Here is a 12,587-nt window from a genome sequence, read left to right as displayed (position 1 = left end):
TGTTGGGAGGAGAGTTCAGGAAGAAGAGGATCTCGAAAGAACGAAATGTGCGTGAAGACAAAGGGTGGAAGTTCCAATTACCAAGGGGAAGTCGTTGCTTTTGTGGATGTGTTAAGGGCTTGGTGGCTAGCCCAAAAGAGCCACAAGGAGATAAATGAGGCTTTGGAGCTGGAATTGCAGAGGACTAGGCAACAAAAATGACTCTGCATATATTAGGAGTATGTGTAATAAGCTTAAGTTAGATGTTTGTTTTCTTTCTGAAATTAAATGTAGTAGTAGTAGTCTAAGTCCAGTCTTTGCTAGGATGGGTTATCATGAACATTTTGGAATCGATGCTTCGGGAGAGGCTGCGGGGGGGTTGTTTCTATGTTGGTCATGTAAGTTAGAAGTTGTAGCTTCTTCTCCTAGCACTATCTGTTGTAAAGTGCAGGATGAGTCTAACAATATAATATATATATCGTTTGTTTATGGTTTGCCTTATGTTGATCGAAGGGCGGAAGTGTGGGAAACTCTTGATGATTTCCTTAGCTCATTTGTGGGGATACACGTTGTGATGGGTGATTTTAATTAAGTGGAAATGAGTAGTCAAAAACGAGGAGGGAGTAGGATAATCAGGGGGGCACTTGCTTTCACTAATTGGAGAATTAGTCATGGACTTTTGGAAATCCCGCATAAAGGAGTAGACTACACCTGGACAAATAACAGAGCAGGGGATGAGAATGTTATGGAAAGACTTGATAGGGCTTATGGCAATGTGGCCTTTAGGGATCGTTTTGCTGACGCTCTATTGTGGAATTATCCTATCTTCATCTCTGATCACGGGCCAATCCTTCTAGACTTGAAGCCCGGGAACATCACGAGAAAGATCAGACCCTATAGGGTAGAGGCGTGGGCTTTGAACTTCTGGGAAGTGAGACAAGTAATAGCAGATGCGTGGAAGAGTGAAGTGGGTGGTTCAAGAATGTATTCACTGCAACAAAGGATCAAGAATGTCAGAAATAGGGTGAAAAAGTGGTGTTTAGATTATAGAGACTTGAACAGAATCAATTGGGAACATATTCATGACTCCCTGAATGATTCTCAAATGATGGAAGTGACGGTGGAAAATATTGAGCAAGATAAGGAAATGAGGAAAAGTTTTGAGAAGGAAGTGGAGATTAAGAGTTTGTTTTGGAAACAACGTGCCAAGAGTAGGTGGGATCTCCTGGGAGACAGGACAACGTCTTTCTTCTTCAGAGCGGTTAAGGGAAGGAAAGTGAGGAATGAAATTCGTGCGATTCAAGTGAATGACAATGACTGGACTTGGGATCCTGGGATCATCAAGCAAGAGTTCGTCAATTTTTTTAAAACAATTTACTGTGCAGAATCTGACCGAGATCTTGAAGCAGGTTCAGTGGAGTTACAGCACGAGTTAGCCCAAGATGAGGAATGTTTCGAACACATGCCGTGTCTGTCTGAAGCTCAATTCTCTCTTTTAAATGCAGACTTCACGATGGAGGAAGTTCGGAAAGCGGTTTTTGACATGAAGCCGTTAAAAGCACCGGAACCGGATGGATGCCCTCCTGTCGTGTTTCAGAAATGTTGGGACACAATGGGAAGCGACATATTTGAAGCTGTGCTGAGTTTCTTCAATGGTGGATACATCTTGAAGGAATGGAACAAGACCTTCATCTGTCTGATCCCGAAGGAGGAGAATGCAAACAGGGTAGATCTATTTAGGCCTATCGGGTTATGTAACACAATATACAAGGTGATATCTAAATGCCTGGTGAACAGATTGAAGATGATTTTGGGAAGTATAATCAGTGAGTTCCAGAATGCTTTTGTTCCAGGAAGGTCGATGGCAGATAGTGCAATCTTGGGACATGAACTGATTCAGTATGTAAAGAAGAGGAAGGCGAGAGATGGAGTATTCGCGGGGGTCATGAAAGTGGACCTAAACAAAGCATATGACAGTGAAGTGGAGCTTCATTAATAGGATTCTCAGACGAATGGACTTCCCAGAAAGATGGATCCAATGGATAAATCAATGCATAACCACTGTCAGATACTCAGTAATGGTTAATGGAGAGCAATCAGAATGGTTTACGCCAAGTGCAGGTCTACGGCAAGGAGACCCCTTGTCTCCATATCTGTTTATCCTATGTATGGAAGTCTTATCTAGAAGACTATCTTGGCTTCAGGAGCAAGGGGAGATTGTAGGAATTAAAGCAGCAAGGAGAAGCCCGGAAATTTCGCATTTGTTTTTCGCAGATGACGCTTTGCTGTTTTTCAGGCCAAACCCAGATACCTGTAAGGTGATGAGGCAAGTTTTGGATGATTTTTGCAGGATCTCAGGAGAAGTGGTGAGCTCAAAAAAGTCTTTTGTTATGTTTAGCCCGAATACTCCCTCAACGTTCGTGAGAATTCTTAGGAAAACTTTGGGAACGACAAGTAAGGCTGAGTTTGGAAAATACTTAGGCTGTCCGATGGAAGTTGATGGGAGGAGTCTATCGCAGTTTAACTGGCTAGTGGAGAAGATTTCACAAAAAGTGTTGTCTTGGAAATTTAGCGCTTTGTCTCAGGCTGGGAGGTTGATCTTAATCAACTCTATTCTGGTGGCTATGGCCTCGCATATTCTCACTCTCTACTTGCTGCCAAAGAACATTCTGAGAAGATTAAGCTCTTTGTGCTTAAGGTTCTTTTGGGCCGGGGTAAAGGACAGGAAGCCCATTTATTGGGTTAAAAAGGAAACGCTGGAAAGACATAAGGCGGAAGGGGGCTTGGGACTACGAAACTTCCACATGTTGAATCAGGCGCTAGTTGCGAAACAAGCGTGGAGGATCCATACCCAGAGAGATTTGTTAGTAAGCAGATTTCTAATTGGAAAGTATGGTCATACACCAATTGAGAAGGCGGCCATGGGTAAAGTACCACAGAGATGCACTTGGATGGTTAGAGGAATGATCAGGGCAACAAGTCAAATGAAAGGAGGTTTCTGGTACAGGGTAGGGGACGGAAACAGTGTAAGAATTGAAGATGACAGATGGACAGCTTCAGGGCTGGTCCGGATGTCCCCAAGAATCCCTGCAGAAGACGGGTGTAGATTTAAGGTGGTACAGGATCTTCTGGATGAAAAAGGGGAGTGGAAGATTAGGGAGATTTGGAACATGTTTAACTTCAATGACGCAAAGAAAATCCTGAGCGTTGTCCCGAGAGCAGGAAAGAAAGATGAAATTTTATGGGGAGGAACAGAGAGTAGGGAGTACACAGTCAAGTCGGGATACTGTTGGCTGAGGTGGGGGGTCAAGTGCAGATAGTGAGTGCAGATTCTGGAAGGAATACTGGAAGTTGGACATAATGCCCTCCTGGCTAATACTAGGTTGGAGGATTATGAACGGTGCTTGTAGCAGTAAATCGGATCTTATCAGGCGGGGTTTGAATGTGAACCCAACATGTGTCTTCTGCAATGAGGAAAGAGAAACTGCGGAACACTTGTTTAGAGACTGTCAGATAACCAGAAGGGTTTGGTCATGCGGACAGTTGGGTATTAGGGCTACGGAGGAAAAGCAGGATATAGGAGTCTGGTTGCGCAATTTCCTTTGGTATGCCGTGGGGATAAAAAGGGAGAATCCTGCCCTTGCTGGATCATTTTTAGCTGTGATTTGGAGTCTCTGGAATCATAGGAATGACATCATTTTCAAGGGGAAAGTCTGCTCTCCTTTACATATAATGAGACTATGCAACCTGAATGTCGCTAAAGTGTGCAAGGACTGGAAAAAGAAGGAGGAAGGAAGCCATGTGCAACTTAATAAGGTTTCTGAGCCTAAGGACCTAAACTACTGGCAAAGGGGGACGCATGATTCAAGATTGGTAGTCATTGTGATAGTGGACGGAGCATGGAAGAGAATGGGTGGTAAGCGGGATGAAGCAGCAATAGGGTGGGTTTTAGAGAAAGATGGATGGATATTAAGTAAAGGAAGCAAACAAGTGTTAGGGTCTTCCGCGCTACACTGTGAACTGCTAGCAATGAGAGAAGGGATTATTGAAGCTGGCGCAAGATTTAAACAGATTGAAGTTAGGACCGATAGCAAGCTAGCTGCTAAGGCGATTAGGAACCCGAGGACAAGCCCGAAGGATCTGAGGACAATAGTGGAAGAAATCTGTTCGTTGATTGAAAAATTTGATTATTTCTGTTGTTGTCATGTCTCGCGTAGTGGAGTCTCGAAAGCCCATGACCTAGTTGTTAGAGCTAGAAGGGGAACTTAAGAGACACTCCTTTATATTTGTTTACCGGTTGTAAAAAAAAAAAAAAAAAAAGGTATCATTAAAGTAATGAATCTCAACTCGTCAAATAAAAAACAATTAAAAATACCTAAAGATTTACTACCTTTTAAAGTGCAAGATGTTTAGCTTTTCACTCCTAAAACATCAAGAAGGCCCAATATCTAAGACGGCAAGACCCTAAAAGTCTAAAACCTTGTGTTGATAATTAAGTGTTACTCCCTCCGTTTCATAATGATGTTCATGTTTCGTAAATCGATGTAAATTTTTACCCATCTTTGACCGCAAATATCTTTAATCTCACACTAGCAAAAATTATAAAAGTTAGATATCAATAATCTACTACCAAGACGAATCAAACTATATCCTACATGACTATATTTGTTCTTATAAATTAAGAGAAATTTAAAAGATTCTCTCTTTTTTACAAAAGTCAAGGATTCCAAACAAAACATCATTGTGGAACGGAGGGAGTAGTTGATTGTATTAACTGATTTGACTAGGTGGTTATATTAGTTGATTTAACTAGCTAGTGGTAAATAAGTGATTGTACAAAATTGTTTGGTAAATCACTGTTGAATATTAATTATTTTCAATGTATTTAATACCTAAAAATCTAATTATTCAATAAGTTAATTTCCAACAGCTCTTATAAAGAGGTTTGATAAGGGGAAAAAAACAAAAAAAAAAAACTTTTTGAGTCCAAAAAGCTCCTTTAATATATTTACCAAACATTCAAATTAACCTTTTATAATAGTCAAACCTCTAATACTTAATAATCTTGAAGCTTTCCGAAAAGTTCTTTACCAAACAAATTCGACCTTTCAACTAGGGATGTCAATGGGTGGAGCAAATGTTGGCCTTCTCATCCCATCTCCATCGTCCATCCCCATCTCCATCTCCATCTCCATCTCCATCTCCATTGTAACACCCCAATAATTCTATCTTTAAACCTGAGAGGACCCTAAAAAATATTCAAGAGAAATACTAGCGTGTTACCGCCACGTGTTCAAACGTTAAGGCTATATCAGAAATTAGCAGCGGAAAAACTAACTCAGTTATTAATAAGTTTCAAAACCAATAACCAAAACCAAATTAAATCATACAACCTGGAACCTTTAAGGCCCTTATTCAAAACCCAACAAAAGTAGCAAATAAATAAAACCAGAGTTTAAATAAATCAAACTTATGAAAAGAAATAAACTGCGAATAATAACCAACTCTCCACTCAAAATCCCACAACCCTAATGCGAATGCTGCATGTGTAAGAACCTGTGGTTAATTTGTTCCCCAATATTACAAGTGTAATAATTGGATCGTCACAGGGTCATTGAAAGGCGAAGGCCATGACCAAAGAAGACACACACGAAAGCACGCAATCAGCAAAGCTGAGTACATACAAGCTGCGAAACAAATAAGTAATACATAACATGCTACTAATAATCAATCATCATGCATCATTAAATTATAGACTCAACACACGACTCAATTATCAATTTTATTAAGACTTCACTAATTAATATAGTAGCAAACTCATTTTATTTATTTCTTTGGATTAAGCAATAGACAAGGTTGTCCAACCTATGCTCCATTTGGAACATCAATAAAGAAAACCCCATGCCTCCTTTCGGAAACATCAACAAACATCCAATGACCACGGGCGCGACTCCGTGACTGTAGTTAGTATGAGATCTCACCTAACTCCTAGTTTTAAAAAAAATATATTTGAAATAAGAGACTCGTAGATCAGACGGCCTCGAGAAAAGTACACGGCTAATACCCCATGTACCCCAACCCCTGATTGTCATTACTCCAGATGTGCACCAATCCAGAGTTTTATTGCTCATCCATCTTGCATTTTACGTGATTTACATGTTTAAACTTGGTGATGACTCATATGCAAACAATACAATCAATCCAATATCAATTCAATAAAGCAAAACAACTTTCCAATTTCAATTCTTGATTTATTAGTGACAAGCAACATTTATTATTTTTGTTAAACGTTGCTCCCATTTTACAGGGTAACGCTCGCATTTTGACTTGAAGTTCCAATTTTACCCCTAACATTTAAATACGGTTTTTTCCACTATATGACTCACATCTCACTCTCTTACCTCATTCACTATCCCTCTAACTCTCTAAAAAACTTGAAACTCTAAATCTGAAAAAAAAAATTGTTAATAAAAAAAAACAACAATCATCAAAAACACAAAAAAGGATGGGTGATTGATGAGTGGCATTTATGCCACTCTTTTATCCTTTTTCTCTAAGGATTCTCCCCTCATTTGCACTTGTTTGGCCCTTTTTCTAAACATTTTTACTTAGTTTTGCTTCCTCTTTTCTTTCCCCTTAATCTTCCCTTTTCTTAGTCTTCTCGCTTTGTTTTTATTGTGATTTTCATGCTTATGCTTTGTAGGAACCATCGGGATTTTCAAGAGGAGGAAGCTAAGCTCAAGGGAAGCTGGAGGAAGTATGATTCAGAAGAGGTTCGGCCGAACCTCCTGAAGGTGTGGCCGAACCTGCTCAGTGGTTCGACCGAACGTCGAGGCAGGGACAAGATGCAATTTGGCAATTTTGCAGGAGTGGTCGAACCACAAAAGTTCGACCAGACCAGGATCAGGGAGGTTCGACCGAACCTACCCATGGTTCGGCCGAACCTACCCTGTAGTCCGGCCGAACCTTCCCATTGTTCGGTCGGACCTCTCCTTTTCTCAGTTGGCTCTGTACGGACTATATAAGTCCCATCTTAGAACGTTTTGATGTAATTATATGAACTTAGTTTCAATTTTCTGCACTTTTTAGCTTAATCTAGAGAGAGAAACACTATTAGTCTTCATTGGTAGAGAGAGAAAGTTTGGTTTTCTTCATTGATGAACTTGGATTTTGAAGAAGGAGTTTGTTCAATCCTTTGTAGACCTTCATCTTCAATTAATGAGCAATCTCTTACTCTTTCTCTTTACCTTTGTTTTTTATTTTGCTTATTTGCTTTGATTTTTCTTCTTTGCTTATTAATCATGTTGATGCTTATTGATTTGATGATTGATATTGCTTTCAATATGATTTGTGAGTAGTCACCTAGCCAAGGGTGTGGGGATGGTGTAGTTGCTAATTGTTCATGCTTATAATGTTGGGGTTATGTTAATGGTGATTAAAGTCTTTGCATGCTTGATATTCTTTGATCTTCTTGCAAGTGCACATTGTTAGTTGATTAAAGGTGAATCTTTGCTAACAAGGAACGGAAGTTGACTTAGTTGAGATTCATTACTATCGATAGTTCTTTGATTGCACCTTCTAATATATGGTTCTAGTGTGGAAACATAGAGGCTATGTTAGGAGAAACCGATTAACCCCGGAAGGCGGTTAGATTGGGCCTTACTTCGATATTCATGCATGTTTAGTTTGCCATTGATTTGCTACTTTGTTATTGCATGATCAAGCGGCATCTACATCTACCCATTTCCCTTGGTGCTTAGTTATATTAATTTTAATCCATTTCGTTCTTAGTTTAATCTCTTAGTTATCCACACTTCTTGTTCCGAAATAGCTTAGACTCTAGGTAATGAATGCGGTGTTTATGCATTTCTCCCTGTGGTTCGACCCCTCTACTTGCCCTATATTTGTAATAGGTTGAGTCGAGTGTTATAAATTGTATTTGATTTAGGTGTAGTTGTTTGACGACGCAATTATTCCTTTGTCAGTGATTCGAGGCGAATTAGGCTTACATTCGGAGGGAGGAGTTTGGGCGGCGGTGGAGGCAGCGGCGGTGGCGGGCAGGTAATTTTTTTTTTTTTTTTAAAACGGAACCTCTAGCTTCCGCCCAAAATTTCCGGAAGTTCCTTGGAGGATCCGGAAATTCCAGCCGGATCCTCCCAGGTAGATCCGGAATTTTTGGGCGGAAGTTCCGGTTTTTAAATTTTTTTTTTTCCGTGAATAATATGCTTTTTTAATTTTTTATTGTTAATTTAATTTATTTATTTTTTTTGGATTTTGTCATTTTGAAGTGTTATCTTTTTTTTTTTTGAAGCATATTTTGTAGTGTTATTATTTTTTAAAATATGATTAGTATTATTATTATTATTGTTGATATTAGGGTTTTTATTATTATTGTTATTATGGTTATTGTAGTTGTTAAATTTATTTTTTGTTGTTGTTGTTGTTATAATAATAATATTATTATTGTTATTAGTAGTACTATTATTATTATTATTATTATTTTTTTAATTATGATTAGTATTATTGTTGTTGATATTAGTGTTATTATTATTGTTATTATGGTTATTGTTGTTGTTGTTAATTTTATTTGTTGTTGTTGTTGTTGTTTTTGTTGTTGTTGTTGTTGTTGTTGTTGTTGTTGTTATTGTTATTATGGTTATTGTTGTTGTTGTTAACTTTATTTTTTTTTTTGTTGTTATTATTATTGTTATTATGGTTATTGTTGTTGTTGTTAATTTTAATTTTTTTTGTTGTTGTTATTACGATTATGATTGTTGGTGTTGTTGTTTTGATTATTGTTATTATTATTATTATTATTATTATTATTATTATTATTATTATTATTATTATTATTATTATTATTATTATTATTATTATTATTATTATTATTATTATTATTATTACTAAAATCGAATTTTGTACTTATTTTATGTAGATCGAGGGTTCTGGTGCTCGACATGCAATATCACGACGTCTGAATGCGTCTATTAGGAGACAGTCATCTCGTTCAGCACCGCTTCAGCCCGAGCAGCAATACGGGTCTACTAGTGGTTGGTCGGGAGACCCACATTCTGGTAGTAGTCGGCCCTTGTACTCTGCAAGTGGAGCACCCATATCTGACGAGGAAGACGAATGCTCGGCTAGTCATGCTGATGGTCGTGATGAAGAACCGGACCCTCGGGATTACCATACGGTATATAGGGGTCAGTTTGGGAGATTTGTTGGTAGTGGATCGAGTCAGCCTACTACCAGCTCTACAGAGGCATGGTTAGTGCAGGAACCGATGCCGGGTGGTCCTGAGGATGGGACTGTTGTCCCTAGTTTTGGTGGTCACGTGGCACGATATATCTGGATCGAGCAGGAGCGTAGTGTTTTGCGCTGTTTGAGTAGGACAAATTTATGTTCTGACTTGTTTACTTGGCGAGGTCGTCAATCAGTGGAGGACCTCGGGGTGATTGATGCTAGTTGGTTGTCTCACTTGCCCGGCCTGATGTTTAAAAGACTTGATTGGTCGCTGATTTCTGCTTTTGTTGAGAGATGGCAGCCAGATACGAACACCTTTCATATGCCATTTAGGGAGATTATGATCTTGTTGCACGACGTGTACAACATACTTGGGTTACGTGTCGAAGGCAATATGGTCACCACTACTCCTAGCACGGGCGTGTTACGGGACGCGTGCTCGATCACCATAGATATTATTCCCGATGATTTGTCTGAGATTTGCGGCACAAAGACGATTTGGCAGGGTAGTGGGGTGTTGACTGATAAGATTTTTGAGTCGACATTGGCGGTTGACCGGGAGTTTAGTGATCAGCTTAATGGATACTTGTGGTTAGTGCTTGGAGGTACACTATTTGTAGACAAGAGTGGTAACCGTACGCATCCTTCCTTCCTCCACGAGCTATGTTATATGGATGTCCCAATTAACGAGTATGCTTGGGGAACAGCTGCACTGGCTTACTTGTATCGGCAACTGGGCACGGCATCACAGAAAGGTGCTGATTCGATTGCTGGTTGTCTCACGCTTCTGCAAGCGTGGATTTACGAGTACTTTCCGTGCTTTCGGCCACAACAGGGTACCTTGACCCGGGACCTTCAAATGCCTCGTGCGTCTGCTTGGGATGTTGGAGCGGGATGTCCTAGCAAGAACCTGGAGCGCCTGTTATCTTTTCGTACTAGAATTGATGCGCTTACTGATCGTGAGGTGAACTGGCTACCGTACGGAGCTGATCCTGCATTACGAGTGCCCCCCACTTTATTCATTGGCTGCATCCAGTACCGTAACATCATTGAGCCGTACATGCCTGATAGAGTCGTGCGACAGCTTGGTTTCGTGCAAGGCATTCCCCGCGAGATCATCAGGCCAGAGAAGGCTAAGAGGCCGACAAACTTGAAGATGTATCGGGTAGACTTCCCGACCGAGATGACAGATGTGATGTGGAAGAGGTTTGTCCCTGGGTATCTCAGAGTGTAGTTTTAGGTGCCCTCAACAGGCTTAGTGCTGCAGCTCCTTCGGTTGCGCCTGGTTACATGCAGTGGCTGTACAGGTTTTCTCACCCGCGGGTATCTCCAGGTGCAGGAGTTACAAGCAACCTACATGAGCGGACTAACACTGATTATGTAAGTATTTATGCTTATTATAATATTAACAATGACTTCTATGAATTTTTGTGTATATAATATGTTATTGTTTGATTTGCAGTGGATGGGTCGGTCCATGGAGATTCACCAAAGAGCACTGGATGAGTATCCTGAAATGTCGAGTGAGACTCGGACAATGACTGAGCAGCTTGTATTTGATTGGAAGTCAAAAATAGGACTTTAGATTATTTTGATTAGAAGTCGTGTTAGTGGTTTTAATTATTTGTTGAACTTATTTTTTTTTTTTTTAAATGTAATGTATAAACTGGACACTGATTATTTTTATATTTTATGTTTTGTTGCATATCATGTTAGATTAAAAGCAAGTACATTTAAAATTAATTTCATAATTCTAATTTTCTTACAAATGTTCAAAGTTAGTGAATTTACATTACAAACTACCTAACTAATGCATCCCACATGTCCCTTCTAAATTCATATTGTTGATCCCATCCATTAACACTATCCTCGTGGTGTTCAGTCCACCAACCGGCGATCGGCGGGAGTATGTTGACCATGATCGGGTGCACCATAAATGTATGTTGCAAAACGTTGTGATCATCGTTCGTGACCCAGTAAATGTATTTACTCTCTCTCGCCAGATGAAGAAATTGCTGAACAACTCCTCTTCCTTCGGACATCTCCATCCTAAAGTCATTCCGGCAATTGTAAATGTGTCAGATGTTTGGATGATCATCAGGAAATTGCTCGGCAATAGTGGACATGATGTTACGGGGTGCAACCTTGGACTTTGTCATGTCCCGCACAACCTGTTTTGCACCCGGACTCAATCCGCTCACTTTACGGTGACCCTCTTGGTACAAAATCATTGGGTGGTTATGTGTCCCGGTGTGATCATTTTTCGCAATGATCTTCCAACTGTCAGTGCTGACTTCATAATATATCTTGATGTAGAATGGACAACCATTAGCTTTGGTTTTGGTGTCCTTCCGTATCGCGTTCTCCACATCTCTCGGCTTGCTCCTTCGTGACTGATAACATCGCAAATACCGATACGGCCGACCATCTCTGGTTTTGTTATAAGACGATTTCACCAAAATAAATCCTAATTTTATGGAAACACCATCAGCCCATGTAACTGGATCGTCAAATGTAGGAAAAAACGTATCCGTGACAAAATTCCCACTATAATTCACACCGTCACCGCCTTGCCTTCCTCAGACTCCATATCCTATACAAATTAAACAAAACATGGTTTATGTCATAATAATAATAATAATAATAATAATAATAATAATAATAATAATAATAATAATAATAATAATAATAATAATAATAATAATAATAATAATAATAATAATAATAATAATAATAATAATAATAATAATAATAATAATAATAATAATAATAATAATAATAATAATAATAATAATAATAATAATAATAATAATAATAATAATAATAATAATAATAATAACAATAATAATAATAATAACAATAATAATAATAATAATAATAATAATAATAATAATAATAATAATAATAATAATAATAACAACAACAAAAAATACAAAACAATAACAATATTAATAATAATTATAAAAATAATAATATTACAAAAAATAATAAACAATTATAACAACAATACAAAACAATAATACCATAACATTAATTACTAAATAATATAATAATAATAATAATATTTATAAAATTATATTTCTACTAATTAATAATAACAACAACAACAACAACAACAACAATGATAATAATAATAATAATAATAATAATAATAATAATAATAATAATAATAATCATAATAATAATAATAATAATAATAATAATAATAATAATAATAATCATAATAATAATAATAATAATAATAATAATAATAATAATAATAATAATAATAATAATAATAATAATAATAATAATAATGTTACAAAAAATAATCATATTACTAACAATCATATTAATACAAAACAATAATAATTACATTAATTATC

The sequence above is a fragment of the Chenopodium album genome, chromosome 1, assembly GCF_948465745.1.
Source record: "Chenopodium album chromosome 1, dcCheAlbu1.1, whole genome shotgun sequence".
NCBI lineage: Eukaryota > Viridiplantae > Streptophyta > Magnoliopsida > Caryophyllales > Amaranthaceae > Chenopodium > Chenopodium album.
Note: the sequence above shows the minus strand (reverse complement) of the source record.